The sequence below is a fragment of the Rhamphochromis sp. 'chilingali' genome, assembly GCF_963969265.1.
Source record: "Rhamphochromis sp. 'chilingali' genome assembly, chromosome: 6".
NCBI classification, from domain to species: domain Eukaryota; kingdom Metazoa; phylum Chordata; class Actinopteri; order Cichliformes; family Cichlidae; genus Rhamphochromis; species Rhamphochromis sp. 'chilingali'.
The window spans coordinates 6,361,668-6,379,917 of record NC_137933.1 but is presented as its reverse complement, the minus strand read 5'-3'; the positions used below and the strand labels follow the sequence as shown (position 1 = coordinate 6,379,917).

Sequence of the window (18,250 nt, the reverse complement as noted above, 5' to 3'; positions counted from 1 at the left end):
ATGATCATTTGCAAAACAAATCCTTGCTGTGTAGTTGTGTTCCTGTTTCAATTCAAATGAGCTTATCTGTGAATAGCTCCTCACAAACAAAACCACAGACCTCTCTCCCTGCAGTCTCTGGACCCCCTGTCTGTTTTATTTTCCTGTCGATTGTGTTTGTTTCTTTTCAGTTTACACACAAACACATGCACACACGCACACAGCCACCATAAACTATTTCACCTGGTTTGGTGTAAATGAAAGTGACAGCAGGTGCAGTGTAGAGGTTGGTCTCCAGCACAGTCTCAAGAGTATGGAAGACATAACAGGAGATGGAGTGTTACATAAAAAGAGCTGGGTGGGGAAGTCTAGCTTCTGCAGGCCACTGGTGCGAATGTTTCTGACCAAACAATCAGAAATAGACTTCATGCGGGAGGCCTGAGGACCTAATGTCCTTCAGTGCTCACAGCCCAGTACCATGCGGCTTGAATGGTTTACAATACCTAACTGATATCCCAGAAGTTTAACTGACTTCATATTATACTTGTTAAGGAAAATGTTATAAAACACTTCTTCAGTAAAGACTCAGAGAAGAGAAACACACAGAACTTCTTGCTAGCAAGGGCAGCCTCCAGACTGAGACTCGTGCTAAGAAACTGCCCCGGTCTTTATTTATACTTCAGTGGGTGCTTGTGTGTGTGTGTGTGTGTGTGTGTGTGTGTGGGGGGGGGGGGGGGGGGGGGGGGGGGGGTCAGAGTGTGACCCCATAAAGACTTCCCTAAACCTGCTGGTCTCGAAGTCCAGCAGTTCATCAAACCAAAAAGCACTTAGACTAAAACAGATATAGCTACGTTAATCCTACCGTAAAACAATAAGACAAGGTACGACCTCTCTCATGGTCCCAGGATGTGGGTGTGCACATCAAGCCTTTTGTAGCCTGCTAGAGATCACACATCCTGTCACTACACAATTGATTATATGCCTCTAAGTATACATGGTTGAATATTTCCTAATACAAATAACTACATGCAGTATTCTACCATATGCAAACTTATATCACTAAAAGATTATACTGACTACTAAATACAATTTTCCATTGACAATACTGAGTGCTCACTTCACTTTTTGAGCAGTGTATTATGCTGCAGGCCAAAAGGTCCAACGTTTCTAAGAGGTAAAGAAGAGCTGTTGGCTCTTCTGGCGTATTTAAGGTTAAATTAATCCACAAAAGAACCTCAAGATGAATGAGATGGTTTGAAGTTCAGCACTTTGGCTAGACAAACATGGCAGAGACAGACTAACTGGATTGAATGTGTACTCTGTGATAATACAATGGTAGTAAACATCTGGCATCGCTCACTAACTAACCATTATAACATACAGTGGGGCAAAAAAGTATTTAGTCAGCCACCGATTGTGCAAGTTCCCCCACTTAAAATGATGACAGAAGTCAGTAATTTGCACCAGAGGTACACTTCAACTGTGAGAGACAGAATGTGAAAGAAAAATCCATGAATTCACATGGTAGGATTTGTAAAGAATTTATTTGTAAATTAGGGTGGAAAATAAGTATTTGGTCACCTCAAACAAGGAAAATCTCTGGCTCTCACAGACCTGTAACGTCTTCTGTAAGAAGCTTTTCTGTCCCCCACTCGTTACCTGTATGACTGACACCTGTTTGAACTCATCGTCTGTATAAAAGACACCTGTCCACAGCCTCAAACAGTCAGACTCCAAACTCCGCCATGGCCAAGACCAAAGAGCTTTCGAAGGACACCAGGAAAAGTATTGTAGACCTGCACCAGACTGGGAAGAGTGAATCTACAATAGGCAAGCAGCTTGGTGTGAAAAAATCAACTGTGGGAGCAATCATCAGAAAATGGAAGACATACAAGACCACTGATAATCTCCCTCGATCTGGGGCTCCACGCAAGATCTCATCCCGTGGGGTCAAAATGATCATGAGAACGGTGAGCAAAGATCCCAGAACCACACGGGGGGACCTGGTGAATGACCTGCAGAGAGCTGGGACCAAAGTAACAAAGGTCACCATCAGTAACACACTACAACGGCAGGGAATCAAATCCCGCAGTGCCAGACGTGTTCCGCTGCTGAAGCCAGTGCATGTCCAGGCCCGTCTGAAGTTTGCCAGAGAGCACATGGATGATACAGCAGAGGATTGGGAGAATGTCATGTGGTCAGATGAAACCAAAGTAGAACTTTTTGGTATAAACTCAACTCGTCGTGTTTGGAGGAAGAAGAATACTGAGTTGCATCCCAAGAACACCATACCTACTGTGAAGCATGGGGGTGGAAACATCATGCTATGGGGCTGTTTTTCTGCCAAGGGGACAGGACGACTGATCTGTGTTAAGGACAGAATGAATGGGACCATGTATCGTGAGATTTTGAGCCAAAATCTCCTTCCATCAGTGAGAACTTTGAAGATGAAACGAGGCTGGGTCTTCCAACATGACAATGATCCAAAACACACCGCCCGGGCAACAAAGGAGTGGCTCCGTAAGAAGCATTTGAAAGTCCTGGAGTGGCCTAGCCAGTCTCCAGACCTCAACCCCATAGAAAATCTGTGGCGGGAGTTGAAAGTCCGTGTTGCTCGGCGACAGCCCCAAAACATCACTGCTCTCGAGAAGATCTGCATGGAGGAATGGGCCAAAATACCAGAGAGAGTGATATTATACCCCTTTGGTCAAACGCAGTGATTTATGACCCCCTTAATTGATTTATGACCCCTAATAAATTATTCATGAGCTCCGGAAGTCCGGAAGTAGGAAGTAATTAAGTAATAAAAATATGATATTCATAAAAATATGATATTCATAAAAATATAATTGATTATTTAGAAAGTTTCTTATATATCAAAATAGCATTCTTTTATTTCTTTAAGCAATTAAATTTTTTTTTATTTTTTTATGCTCAAAAAACGCCATCTGGTGGCGGGTCAGTGTGTGTGCGCGCGCCCGCGCGCGCCCGAGGCTGTGTGTCTGGGCGCTCGGGGGCGCGCCCGTGTCTCCGGACCGTGCTCTCTCGGGCTCTGTGCTCATGTGTTTAAAAATGTATTAAACCATATTAAAATTGTTTAGTTAAACTTGTGCTTTTGTAACGTTCAGTATGGCCACAAACACATGCTGCATGCCTTGGGGGAAAACTTTATTTAGATTTATATGCATTTGTAGATTTAGAATAAAACTCATACTCAGAAAAAACTCGCGATCCCCTAACCCTCCTTAGATACATAAGCAGGGAAAACTCCTTAAAAAACCCTCCGCGATTTCTCCAAAACCCTACAATAACTTGTTAGGGTACCCCCTCTATTCCCAAAACCTTATATTCGATAACAGGGAAAATCCTTAGTCTTTTTTCTTCAAAAACTTCCCTCTTACTAGCAACCTCTAAAATTCAACGCACACTCTAAGTTCTACCTCGCTCTTAATCTCCGATCCACAACTTCTTGCAGAGCACAATTTTTTCCTGCTTGTTCGCTCCCCGCTCTGCTCCCGAATGCGCTGCTTACCTCGTTCGAAATTTGCGCCGGAGACCAACTCCCCCCCTTACTTCGCCCCGCTGCCAATCACATAACTATTGCACCGCTCCCTTCGCACCCCGGTTAGCCAATCCGCTCCAGGTCCGATTTTTATGATCTCCCGCTCAGGTTAAGACTACCCCCGAGCTCCCAGAAGACCCCTGCCTTCAGCCATATCAACAACTGGAACCGCTCAGACTGCTTGCGAGTTCGCATAGGGAGCGGCCGATTTCAACAGCAACTTGCGTCTCTTTCCTTATCCGCATATCATTCGGTAAGTGTTAATCTTCCTCTCTAACTACATTTTTGCATTTTCCTTTTTACCATTCTGTCAATCCTTTCATTTAAAAAAATAAATAAATATCACAATGGTTTGTAACAGGTACAATACACCATCCATCCATCCATTCGCCTCCACTTATCCTTTTCTCAGGCTCGCGCGGTGCGCTGGAGCCTATCCCACGTACAATACACTTTAAAATATATATAAGCTCCACTTTTAACTCCCGTAAAAGTTTATACATTACATGTCTACATCACCTATCATGGCCTCATCGGGTATCTCATATCATCTTGTTATTGTTATGTTATGCTCCTTTGATATTTTGCTAGTTTGCGTGTTTTAAAACTCTTTTTGTTTTTCTTTATATTTTTAGACCCAGATGTGTTAACCTGATCCCTGCGAAACACCAGCTCTGCGTGGATTTTGACCGCGAGTGACCGGATGTTGTTTCCGGCCTGAGGTTGCCTGAAATGCCTTGAGGCTCGTTTGAAAGATTGCGCCCGAGACCAACTCCGCCTCCAAGGCATGCCTACCTTTAGCTGCCACCAGTGAGATATCAGAGCCGGGCTCCACATATCCAATCAGGAGCACGAGCAAGACAGCTTTTGCAGACTCTCCAGAAATATACAAGTCCTTACCAACTGCTCTGCAACCCAGTGTTTCTGGTCCCCTCACTAACATCGCTTTTTGAGATATTTTTTATGAACCACCAAAAAAGCAATTTTACCCCACAGACTGGGTCTGAGGGCAGCAGCGGGGACAAATGATTGTAATGAAGCGACGGACATTTCATGGCTGGTCTTGCATAATCGTGAGTTATTATGTCATATGGTGATAAGTACATAGTTTTGCAAGAGGCATACAAGCACTGTGGAAAAAGTAATCATAAAACTGTTTTTGTGAACACCCTACGTTATGCTTTAAAAATGTGATACATGTAATGTGATCATCAAAGAACATGATTTTTAAAAAAAAAAAAACTTTTATTCTTATGCTTTTAAAGTATGTCAGATTATCTTAAAACACTTATTTGTATGTTATAATGTTTTTCTTACACCATGTGTAATTTTTATAGACACCTTATTCATTGTATCAATGTGTAATTATGTATCTTTGATAAATAAATAAAATATTTAATCTTGTATTTGTGTACTTTCTGGTGATTCAATAAAAAATTAGTCACATATCGCTCTGATAAACACAGATGGCTGAAAGAAATGTTTGCTGGAACAAAGGAAACAAGTGTCTTGCTGCTAAACTTTTAAGTCACCATGGTTTAAATGAGAAAGTCTGTATGTAAAACATGAAAAACTCCATATCAGTGATATCTACAAAGGTGTACTCATTTCTTTGTAATGGTACTTTACTGTTCCAATGAAACAAAAAGAAAATCTCATTTTTAAAGTACATTTTTCGGCCACCCTGACCTATTTTCAGGGGCAAGAATGTTGATGTTAGACTGTGTTTTAAATCAGGTTGTGATCTTAAACTAACTATCACAGCACTGATTTCAGTTGTAATGTCAATTAGAATCCCAATTTGGCTTTTCTCCAGTCAGTGTTATGGTGAAATTTAACTTGTTCTTTTGTGTAATTGCACATGGCCCAGCAAAGGACCCCTTAGTAAACTGTACAGCATAAGTTTTCAATTCACTTTTGTCAGAAAACTTCACAGTATGAGAAGTTACAGCACAGTTTCTCCAAACGTGTGGTTCTTTTTCAGCCAGCGTGCTTTTAGAGCATCTACATTAGCTCATGTAGTAAAAGTACAATCAGTAAGTGTACTTTAACATTTGAGATTCCGAGTCACTCTTGCTTAGATCATGTGAACTATATCATGAACCTTTTTTTGTATAATGCATCAAACGTGTTCAAATCAGTTTATTTTCAATTTATTTTAACTAATCTAGAGACAAGCAACTCCTTTTTAGCTTCTGTTATGTATTTACCTCTCACACCTTAATCTAGATGTTAGTGTTCTCAGAGTTAACATGTCTCATGTTGCCATGTTGTATTTCTAATACCCAGCCTCAGTGTTCGCCCTGTTGACCCTCAAATCCAAACACCAATGATCTAGATATTCACAAAATTCATAAGGAGATTCTTAAGGTCTTAAGTTTTGTTGTTTTTATGTTTTACAAAAAAAACCTTCACATTTTTTATATTTTTAAACGAAAGTGACATGCAAGGATATTTTTCTTTAGTGATGTTGCTTCAGCAATCTCAAATACTAATTATTCTGGGAATTTTTATGGTCAAACTATGTGATTTTCCAAATGTGTGTGTGTGGAGTAAAATGACCTTGTTCTTATGATGTTGTCACCGTGAATCATTCAGGATTAACAACACAAATTGTATCGATAGCAGAAACAGTCTTATAACTTATAATTCTCACACGTTACCGCTAGTTTTACAAACGCAGTCTTCTTCAGCTCTGTTTATGTAGCTTTTATGAAACTGATTTTCCATAGTACAAGTAGAATTTAATTTTTCTTTGCTCTCCAGTATAAATGCAATAATTTGCAGGCTTTTTACTGAAACTCTCACAATGCAACACTCAATGCTCAGAGCTTCATATATCAACAGCTCTGAAAATATCTTCTTTTTTAAAGTAATGTAGGACAGGATCTCTCACTCTCTGTGTCTCAAAAAAAACCCCAACTAAACTGGCAATCACCACTAAACAAATGAAAGTAGTTTATGGCTTTTTTTATCAGCTGCATTTCTTTCATTTATGTATTGATCCCATTGTTTATTGGTAATGCTTTTAGGTCACTGTTTTAGCATGTCTGCCTCACACTCCATTTAAACAGTTTAACAGATAGTGGGGTCTGGTAAGGAAGTTGGGGGGAAGCAGACAACTCCACAGGAAGAGTCTTTTTGTCTTTTCTCCACTGTAAAAGATAGCAAGGCAGTGTGAAACTTTCTTTGCGGGAAAGACAAAACTGAGAGCCATGCTAGGCTCAGTGAGAGACTCTGCTCACCCTCTGCCCCAGCGATGCCAGTCCCTCACCAAGCTCGATTTCTGTTCTTTGTCTTGATTAAAGAATGTTAGCTACCGCTCATCGCTTGTCTGCAGGCTTTATTAAACGGAAAACTTCCACAACAACCTCTAAACAGTGGTTTATGGCTTTTTGTCACCTGCAACATCATGTAACACTTGGATGTTAGATTCTTTTACCAGTCAGTGTTGTTAGCCCCAACCCCCAGGCTCCAGGTGTCTGAGCTCTAACCCTGGCTGCCAAATGTCCCCCTGAGGCCTTTGTGCCTTTTACCACCAGACTAAGTTTGTAGTCCTATCTACTAATATTATTTTATTTTTTTATTATAGCACAAGTTTCAGTTAGGTTACTACTTTGACTTCCTCAATTTGAGCACATTTCTGACCCGATACTTTATCAAGCTTTTACTCGAGTGTTTTTGACACTAGCAGCTGTACTTCTACTTAAGTGAAAATTGCCTGCAATTTTGCCACCTCAGTTGCCACTTTTCTGGAGTTTGTACACTTTTTATATTGAAACGTTCAACGTTTTACGTGTTATCCTTGATCACAGTTCTAAACAAGTTAACTTTCTTCACTTCAAAGTAACCCAAAAAAGAAACTATATGTCCAGTTCTCTTTACTCCAAACCTGGTTTAAGGCTATGCTGTTGTTGTGATATGGCCATACAAATAATATTAAGTTTAATTAATCTTTTAAAAAAATGGCTGCTTCATGGCTACCTGTTCAGAGAATTTGCAGACTTTTATGGAAACTGTCACAATGTAACACTCTCACTGTCAAAACAGGGTTGATCCATGTTTCTATGAACACTGATTAATATATCAACAGCTCTGAAAATCCTTTTTTTTTTTTTAAGTAAAGCAGAACAGGATCTCTGTATCTCTAAAAATCCCAACAAAACTGGCAATCACCTCTAAACAAATGGAAGTAGTTTATGGATCTTTATCACCTGCAACACCATGTAACACCTAGATGTTAGACTCTTTTACCATCACATTTGCAAGGGTTTATGTGTTATCCTTGATCACAGTTCTAAATAAGTTAACTTTCTTGACATAAAAGTAGCCCAAAGAAGACAAATATATGTCCAGTTCTTTTTTACTCCAAACCTACTGATCGGAAAACATTATGTGATGCTGGAAGTTTTCATCCTATCCATCTGCAAAACAAGTTTACCTGTAAGCCAACACATTAGACGTAAGCAAATTTGTGAAATTCCTGAACAATGTGCTTTGTGGAGTAGCAGTAGTACTAGAACTAGTACTAGTAGTCCTAGTATTCTGCAGCAACCAGGCTTCAAGAGTGATCACTCTTCTGGCTTTCAAATGGTGAAAACATGTCACAGTCTTAACCGCAAATCAGAAATGTTGGTAAATTTAAAAAGGAATTTAAACGTCAGCTTTGACATAGACACAGACTTTATTAATGCCACACTCAGGAAATTCACATGTTACACATGATTTAGTTCACCTGCTAAATCCCCAGAGCAATAACCACATCAGCATCATTAGCCTGAGTGTTGATCCTCCAGGTGAGTGAGTGGAGTTGAGTGTGTGTGTGTGTGTGTGTGTGTGTGTGTGTGTGTGTGTGTGTGTGTGTGTGTGTGTGTGTGTGTGTGTGAGATCAGAGGTGAAGCTGCTTTCTGCAAAGTCTCATCAACAACCAGGAAGAGTCTAAAAGCACTAAATATGAAACAGACCATTTACCATACCCAACACTGAGCTCCTGCACAGTCAGATGGAGTGAAACATAATGTCCCAGTGGTGTTCTGTTGGATTTAGCAGGTGAGCGTTGTTGCCAGTCAAAACCTTTTTTTGGAAACTCTTTACAAGAATCAATGTAATTATTTGTTTTACTTGAATCAAATGTATTGGTTTATATACCTGAAATAAAACTTTTTTTTGGAAACCCGTTACATCAAATAAAACTTTCTTGGAAAAGCATTGCAAGAATCAATCGAGTTATTTGTTTTACCCCATTCAAATCTATTGGTTTCATTACATCAAATTAAATAATTTTGGAAACCCGTTACATCAAATAAAACTTTCTTGGAAAAACTTTACAAGAATCAATGTAATTATTTGTTTTACTTGAATCAAATGTAATGGTTTATATACCTGAAATAAAACTTTTTTGGAAACCCTGTACATGAAGTAAAAGGTTTTTGATCTTGTAAGTTCTGGCTTTAATATTTTCAGCTGATAAAGTGAACTTCATACAAACTCTGTGTTAGAAAAAGGGGATAGTTTACTACATGCTATAAAAACACAATCCTTAATCTTTTATTTTGCAACTTTATCTTTCTGTTCTGGTTTTTAGAGTGATTGTTTTATTGACTCGTACTTTGGGAATCACCCTGTTGTGAGAAAAGGATAAGCTGGGAGAGAATACAGCATTATACAAGCAGAGTGTTTTAGCTGTATCCGTAGATCTAAGACATAAACCTGTTGTTAAAAAAGAATAGTTAACTGAAGTGCAGATTTAATTTTAAATTATTTTACGAACTGTCCAGGAATTACAGAGAGCTTTATACTGATATGGTAAAATTCTCTGAGTGTATTGGTTGTATATGACAAGTATTTGTAAATCATTAGTAGTTACTCTTGCATAGGTGTTTTGCTTGTTTTAAATTTGTGCACTATTTATTTTTATTTTTTGTATTTTGTAATGAATCTCTAATTCACTTTTTCTTGTTGGCCTTGTTGTGTGTACCTCACAAGTCAAATTATACATTGTGATGGAGCAGTCACAATACACCCGCACGAGACACAGTTTGATTTTTCTAACACAGAGTTTGTATGAAGTTCACTTTATCAGCTGAAAATATTAAAGCCAGAACTTACAAGATCAAAAACCTTTTACTTCATGTACAGGGTTTCCAAAAAAGTTTTATTTCAGGTATATAAACCATTACATTTGATTCAAGTAAAACAAATAATTACATTGATTCTTGTAAAGTTTTTCCAAGAAAGTTTTATTTGATGTAACGGGTTTCCAAAATTATTTAATTTGATGTATTGAAACCAATAGATTTGAATGGGGTAAAACAAATAACTCGATTGATTCTTGCAATGCTTTTCCAAGAAAGTTTTATTTGATGTAACGGGTTTCCAAAATTATTTAATTTGATGTATTGAAACCAATAGATTTGAATGGGGTAAAACAAATAACTCGATTGATTCTTGCAATGCTTTTCCAAGAAAGTTTTATTTGATGTAACGGGTTTCCAAAAAAAAGTTTTATTTCAGGTATATAAACCAATACATTTGATTCAAGTAAAACAAATAATTACATTGATTCTTGTAAAGAGTTTCCAAAAAAAGGTTTTGACTGGCAACAACGCTCACCTGCTAAATCCAACAGAACACCACTGGGACATTATGTTTCACTCCATCTGACTGTGCAGGAGCTCAGTGTTGGGTATGGTAAATGGTCTGTTTCATATTTAGTGCTTTTAGACTCTTCCTGGTTGTTGATGAGACTTTGCAGAAAGCAGCTTCACCTCTGATCACACACACACACACACACACACACACACACACACACACACACACACACACACACACACACACACACACACACACACACACACACACACACACACACACACACACTCAACTCCACTCACTCACCTGGAGGATCAACACTCAGGCTAATGATGCTGATGTGGTTATTGCTCTGGGGATTTAGCAGGTGAACTAAATCATGTGTAACATGTGAATTTCCTGAGTGTGGCATTAATAAAGTCTGTGTCTATGTCAAAGCTGACGTTTAAATTCCTTTTTAAATTTACCAACATTTCTGATTTGCGGTTAAGACTGTGACATGTTTTCACCATTTGAAAGCCAGAAGAGTGATCACTCTTGAAGCCTGGTTGCTGCAGAATACTAGGACTACTAGTACTAGTTCTAGTACTACTGCTACTCCACAAAGCACATTGTTCAGGAATTTCACAAATTTGCTTACGTTTAATGTGTTGGCTTACAGGTAAACTTGTTTTGCAGATGGATAGGATGAAAACTTCCAGCATCACATAATGTTTTCCGATCAGTAGGTTTGGAGTAAAAAAGAACTGGACATATATTTGTCTTCTTTGGGCTACTTTTATGTCAAGAAAGTTAACTTATTTAGAACTGTGATCAAGGATAACACATAAACCCTTGCAAATGTGATGGTAAAAGAGTCTAACATCTAGGTGTTACATGGTGTTGCAGGTGATAAAGATCCATAAACTACTTCCATTTGTTTAGAGGTGATTGCCAGTTTTGTTGGGATTTTTAGAGATACAGAGATCCTGTTCTGCTTTACTTAAAAAAAAAAAAAGGATTTTCAGAGCTGTTGATATATTAATCAGTGTTCATAGAAACATGGATCAACCCTGTTTTGACAGTGAGAGTGTTACATTGTGACAGTTTCCATAAAAGTCTGCAAATTCTCTGAACAGGTAGCCATGAAGCAGCCATTTTTTAAAAAGATTAATTAAACTTAATATTATTTGTATGGCCATATCACAACAACAGCATAGCCTTAAACCAGGTTTGGAGTAAAGAGAACTGGACATATAGTTTCTTTTTTGGGTTACTTTGAAGTGAAGAAAGTTAACTTGTTTAGAACTGTGATCAAGGATAACACGTAAAACGTTGAACGTTTCAATATAAAAAGTGTACAAACTCCAGAAAAGTGGCAACTGAGGTGGCAAAATTGCAGGCAATTTTCACTTAAGTAGAAGTACAGCTGCTAGTGTCAAAAACACTCGAGTAAAAGCTTGATAAAGTATCGGGTCAGAAATGTGCTCAAATTGAGGAAGTCAAAGTAGTAACCTAACTGAACCTTGTGCTATAATAAAAAAATAAAATAATATTAGTAGATAGGACTACAAACTTAGTCTGGTGGTAAAAGGCACAAAGGCCTCAGGGGGACATTTGGCAGCCAGGGTTAGAGCTCAGACACCTGGAGCCTGGGGGTTGGGGCTAACAACACTGACTGGTAAAAGAATCTAACATCCAAGTGTTACATGATGTTGCAGGTGACAAAAAGCCATAAACCACTGTTTAGAGGTTGTTGTGGAAGTTTTCCGTTTAATAAAGCCTGCAGACAAGCGATGAGCGGTAGCTACCATTCTTTAATCAAGACAAAGAACAGAAATCAAGCTTGGTGAGGGACTGGCATCGCTGGGGCAGAGGGTGAGCAGAGTCTCTCACTGAGCCTAGCATGGCTCTCAGTTTTGTCTTTCCCGCAAAGAAAGTTTCACACTGCCTTGCTATCTTTTACAGTGGAGAAAAGACAAAAAGACTCTTCCTGTGGAGTTGTCTGCTTCCCCCCAACTTCCTTACCAGACCCCACTATCTGTTAAACTGTTTAAATGGAGTGTGAGGCAGACATGCTAAAACAGTGACCTAAAAGCATTACCAATAAACAATGGGATCAATACATAAATGAAAGAAATGCAGCTGATAAAAAAGCCATAAACTACTTTCATTTGTTTAGTGGTGATTGCCAGTTTAGTTGGGTTTTTTTTGAGACACAGAGAGTGAGAGATCCTGTCCTACATTACTTTAAAAAAGAAGATATTTTCAGAGCTGTTGATATATGAAGCTCTGAGCATTGAGTGTTGCATTGTGAGAGTTTCAGTAAAAAGCCTGCAAATTATTGCATTTATACTGGAGAGCAAAGAAAAATTAAATTCTACTTGTACTATGGAAAATCAGTTTCATAAAAGCTACATAAACAGAGCTGAAGAAGACTGCGTTTGTAAAACTAGCGGTAACGTGTGAGAATTATAAGTTATAAGACTGTTTCTGCTATCGATACAATTTGTGTTGTTAATCCTGAATGATTCACGGTGACAACATCATAAGAACAAGGTCATTTTACTCCACACACACACATTTGGAAAATCACATAGTTTGACCATAAAAATTCCCAGAATAATTAGTATTTGAGATTGCTGAAGCAACATCACTAAAGAAAAATATCCTTGCATGTCACTTTCGTTTAAAAATATAAAAAATGTGAAGTTTTTTTTTGTAAAACATAAAAACAACAAAACTTAAGACCTTAAGAATCTCCTTATGAATTTTGTGAATATCTAGATCATTGGTGTTTGGATTTGAGGGTCAACAGGGCGAACACTGAGGCTGGGTATTAGAAATACAACATGGCAACATGAGACATGTTAACTCTGAGAACACTAACATCTAGATTAAGGTGTGAGAGGTAAATACATAACAGAAGCTAAAAAGGAGTTGCTTGTCTCTAGATTAGTTAAAATAAATTGAAAATAAACTGATTTGAACACGTTTGATGCATTATACAAAAAAAGGTTCATGATATAGTTCACATGATCTAAGCAAGAGTGACTCGGAATCTCAAATGTTAAAGTACACTTACTGATTGTACTTTTACTACATGAGCTAATGTAGATGCTCTAAAAGCACGCTGGCTGAAAAAGAACCACACGTTTGGAGAAACTGTGCTGTAACTTCTCATACTGTGAAGTTTTCTGACAAAAGTGAATTGAAAACTTATGCTGTACAGTTTACTAAGGGGTCCTTTGCTGGGCCATGTGCAATTACACAAAAGAACAAGTTAAATTTCACCATAACACTGACTGGAGAAAAGCCAAATTGGGATTCTAATTGACATTACAACTGAAATCAGTGCTGTGATAGTTAGTTTAAGATCACAACCTGATTTAAAACACAGTCTAACATCAACATTCTTGCCCCTGAAAATAGGTCAGGGTGGCCGAAAAATGTACTTTAAAAATGAGATTTTCTTTTTGTTTCATTGGAACAGTAAAGTACCATTACAAAGAAATGAGTACACCTTTGTAGATATCACTGATATGGAGTTTTTCATGTTTTACATACAGACTTTCTCATTTAAACCATGGTGACTTAAAAGTTTAGCAGCAAGACACTTGTTTCCTTTGTTCCAGCAAACATTTCTTTCAGCCATCTGTGTTTATCAGAGCGATATGTGACTAATTTTTTATTGAATCACCAGAAAGTACACAAATACAAGATTAAATATTTTATTTATTTATCAAAGATACATAATTACACATTGATACAATGAATAAGGTGTCTATAAAAATTACACATGGTGTAAGAAAAACATTATAACATACAAATAAGTGTTTTAAGATAATCTGACATACTTTAAAAGCATAAGAATAAAAGTTTTTTTTTTTTTAAAAATCATGTTCTTTGATGATCACATTACATGTATCACATTTTTAAAGCATAACGTAGGGTGTTCACAAAAACAGTTTTATGATTACTTTTTCCACAGTGCTTGTATGCCTCTTGCAAAACTATGTACTTATCACCATATGACATAATAACTCACGATTATGCAAGACCAGCCATGAAATGTCCGTCGCTTCATTACAATCATTTGTCCCCGCTGCTGCCCTCAGACCCAGTCTGTGGGGTAAAATTGCTTTTTTGGTGGTTCATAAAAAATATCTCAAAAAGCGATGTTAGTGAGGGGACCAGAAACACTGGGTTGCAGAGCAGTTGGTAAGGACTTGTATATTTCTGGAGAGTCTGCAAAAGCTGTCTTGCTCGTGCTCCTGATTGGATATGTGGAGCCCGGCTCTGATATCTCACTGGTGGCAGCTAAAGGTAGGCATGCCTTGGAGGCGGAGTTGGTCTCGGGCGCAATCTTTCAAACGAGCCTCAAGGCATTTCAGGCAACCTCAGGCCGGAAACAACATCCGGTCACTCGCGGTCAAAATCCACGCAGAGCTGGTGTTTCGCAGGGATCAGGTTAACACATCTGGGTCTAAAAATATAAAGAAAAACAAAAAGAGTTTTAAAACACGCAAACTAGCAAAATATCAAAGGAGCATAACATAACAATAACAAGATGATATGAGATACCCGATGAGGCCATGATAGGTGATGTAGACATGTAATGTATAAACTTTTACGGGAGTTAAAAGTGGAGCTTATATATATTTTAAAGTGTATTGTACGTGGGATAGGCTCCAGCGCACCGCGCGAGCCTGAGAAAAGGATAAGTGGAGGCGAATGGATGGATGGATGGTGTATTGTACCTGTTACAAACCATTGTGATATTTATTTATTTTTTTAAATGAAAGGATTGACAGAATGGTAAAAAGGAAAATGCAAAAATGTAGTTAGAGAGGAAGATTAACACTTACCGAATGATATGCGGATAAGGAAAGAGACGCAAGTTGCTGTTGAAATCGGCCGCTCCCTATGCGAACTCGCAAGCAGTCTGAGCGGTTCCAGTTGTTGATATGGCTGAAGGCAGGGGTCTTCTGGGAGCTCGGGGGTAGTCTTAACCTGAGCGGGAGATCATAAAAATCGGACCTGGAGCGGATTGGCTAACCGGGGTGCGAAGGGAGCGGTGCAATAGTTATGTGATTGGCAGCGGGGCGAAGTAAGGGGGGGAGTTGGTCTCCGGCGCAAATTTCGAACGAGGTAAGCAGCGCATTCGGGAGCAGAGCGGGGAGCGAACAAGCAGGAAAAAATTGTGCTCTGCAAGAAGTTGTGGATCGGAGATTAAGAGCGAGGTAGAACTTAGAGTGTGCGTTGAATTTTAGAGGTTGCTAGTAAGAGGGAAGTTTTTGAAGAAAAAAGACTAAGGATTTTCCCTGTTATCGAATATAAGGTTTTGGGAATAGAGGGGGTACCCTAACAAGTTATTGTAGGGTTTTGGAGAAATCGCGGAGGGTTTTTTAAGGAGTTTTCCCTGCTTATGTATCTAAGGAGGGTTAGGGGATCGCGAGTTTTTTCTGAGTATGAGTTTTATTCTAAATCTACAAATGCATATAAATCTAAATAAAGTTTTCCCCCAAGGCATGCAGCATGTGTTTGTGGCCATACTGAACGTTACAAAAGCACAAGTTTAACTAAACAATTCTAATATGGTTTAATACATTTTTAAACACATGAGCACAGAGCCCGAGAGAGCACGGTCCGGAGACACGGGCGCGCCCCCGAGCGCCCAGACACACAGCCTCGGGCGCGCGCGGGCGCGCGCACACACACTGACCCGCCACCAGATGGCGTTTTTTGAGCATAAAAAAATAAAAAAAAATTTAATTGCTTAAAGAAATAAAAGAATGCTATTTTGATATATAAGAAACTTTCTAAATAATCAATTATATTTTTATGAATATCATATTTTTATGAATATCATATTTTTATTACTTAATTACTTCCTACTTCCGGACTTCCGGAGCTCATGAATAATTTATTAGGGGTCATAAATCAATTAAGGGGGTCATAAATCACTGCGTTTGACCAAAGGGGTATAATATCACTCTCTTACCAGCTACTGTGTGTGCAAACCTGGTAAAGACCTATAGTAAACGTTTGACCTCTGTTATTGCCAACAAAGGTTATGTTACAAAGTATTGAGTTGTATTTTTGTTATTGACCAAATACTTATTTTCCACCCTAATTTACGAATAAATTCTTTACAAATCCTACCATGTGAATTCATGGATTTTTCTTTCACATTCTGTCTCTCACAGTTGAAGTGTACCTCTGGTGCAAATTACTGACCTCTGTCATCATTTTAAGTGGGGGAACTTGCACAATCGGTGGCTGACTAAATACTTTTTTGCCCCACTGTATATACATATATATATACATATATATATATACACACACACACATATACACACACATATACATATATATACACACACATATACATATATATACACGCCCATCGCTGGCATGATCTGGCTGCGCTTTACCAAACCCGACCTCAGAAGGCCCATTAAGATTTCTCTAAGATTTCCGTCGATCGGCGGTAGCTCGTTAACGGAGATTTGCCGTGTTGTGGCGTTAAGGTCATTTCAACGAGATTAACCTGAAAGCACTAGTGGGAACACAACGAATATGACTGCACATTTACGCCGACATCATCCTAGTGCAAAGACAAGTGGAAGCAGAAAAAAAACAAGCAAGCATGCTACTAACTTTAGCCGAGTCATTTAGACAGCTGTTTAATATGCTGCTGAGAATATAGCCCAGAAGAAGCGGATAGTATAGCTTTTATTTTGGAAAGAGCCATTTCTCTGTAATAAACTCTCTTTTCCAAAGATGAGTGATTCCTCAATAAGATACAGGGCTCGCAATATCGCTAGCCCGACGTCCCGGGGCTAGCGATTTTTTTCAGTCGGGCTACCAAAATCTATCTCTTCCCTGCCCGTCGGGCTTTTGTAGGAAGGAAAAATATATGTCAATGCTTTTGCATTCTTTCAGAAATGTAGCTGGGTAATTATGTCATTGGCATCGGTGAGCCACTGTCAATATGTGACATATTGCAATCGCGTTTGAATTTGCGCTTGTTTTTTTGCTTTCACTTTGCAATCGCGCGAACTGTGTATAGAGAGCGACAGCACTGATCTGTGAGTGATGATAATTTGTGCACCAATTCCTCTGACATCGTCTTATTAATTGTTAGCTTACTATGCAAACATGACAAGTGAAATCTCCCGCAGCAAGCTTAAACATGTGAGAGGTTGATCGCGCAGAGAATCGCTGAGCTTATGTGAGTGTGTGTGTAAAAGCAGCAGGATATATATTTGACTACGATAACCTGGATGACTGAGAACCTTCACAGACAGATATATATTTTAGTTCTGCTGAGCCAAATAAGACAGGTCAGGGTGAAGAAGTGACAGCCAAAGAAAAGCTTACCACAAAACGGAGAAGTTATGACAAATCAGACTATAAGGCAAAAAGAAAGTGCAGCTTTATGGTTTCATGGACAAAATAATTTCTGTGGCTGCAATATGACGAGCTAAATAACCAGGGCTGCACATAAGTGGTCCGCAGGTGCGCATTCGCTGTCAAAATAAAAAACACGCACAAGGGTTAGGGTTAAATTTAAAAACTGTACTTTTGAGTTAAAATATATATTTATAATTTTAATAAATGACAAATTAAAAAGGCATGAACATTTTTTTGTATCGAAAAAATATCGAACCGTGACACCAAAGTATCGAACCGAACCGAACCGTGAATTTTGTGTATCGTTGCACCCCTAATATATATATATATATAAAGCACTTTGTAGCTTATCTGTCCAGCAGAAAAAGGGTTCACTCAAAATATAGTAGTTACTGGATGTAACTTCAGTTCTATGCATCTACTATGCTGATACTGGTAAGTGTTTAAGTTAATAGTCAGATTCTCTTTTATAGAGTTCCTTATAACTCTTCCTTTTGGGGGCTTCTTCACTCACTCACCTCTTTTCACCCTCTGTGTTTGTACATCACTTTAATTATTACTTATTATTCATCTCTGTTTCTCTCAGCAGCTGGCTGCCACTCCCTGAGCCTGATACTGTTGGAGCTTCCTTCCTGATAAAAGGAAGATTTTCCTTCCTACTGTCTTCAAAGTGCTTTTGGTCATAGGGGACTGTCTGATTGTTGTGGTTTTCTCTGCATC

At 38.6% G+C, this 18,250-nt stretch overlaps 1 protein-coding gene across 1 annotated transcript in view; it reads right to left on the bottom strand.

Annotated features, from left to right (window-relative positions):
* LOC308398156 (very-long-chain (3R)-3-hydroxyacyl-CoA dehydratase-like) overlaps positions 1-18,250 on the bottom strand; it is a 30,430-nt gene that overhangs the window by 6,068 nt on the left and 6,112 nt on the right. The gene's annotated exons all lie outside the window — the stretch shown is intronic.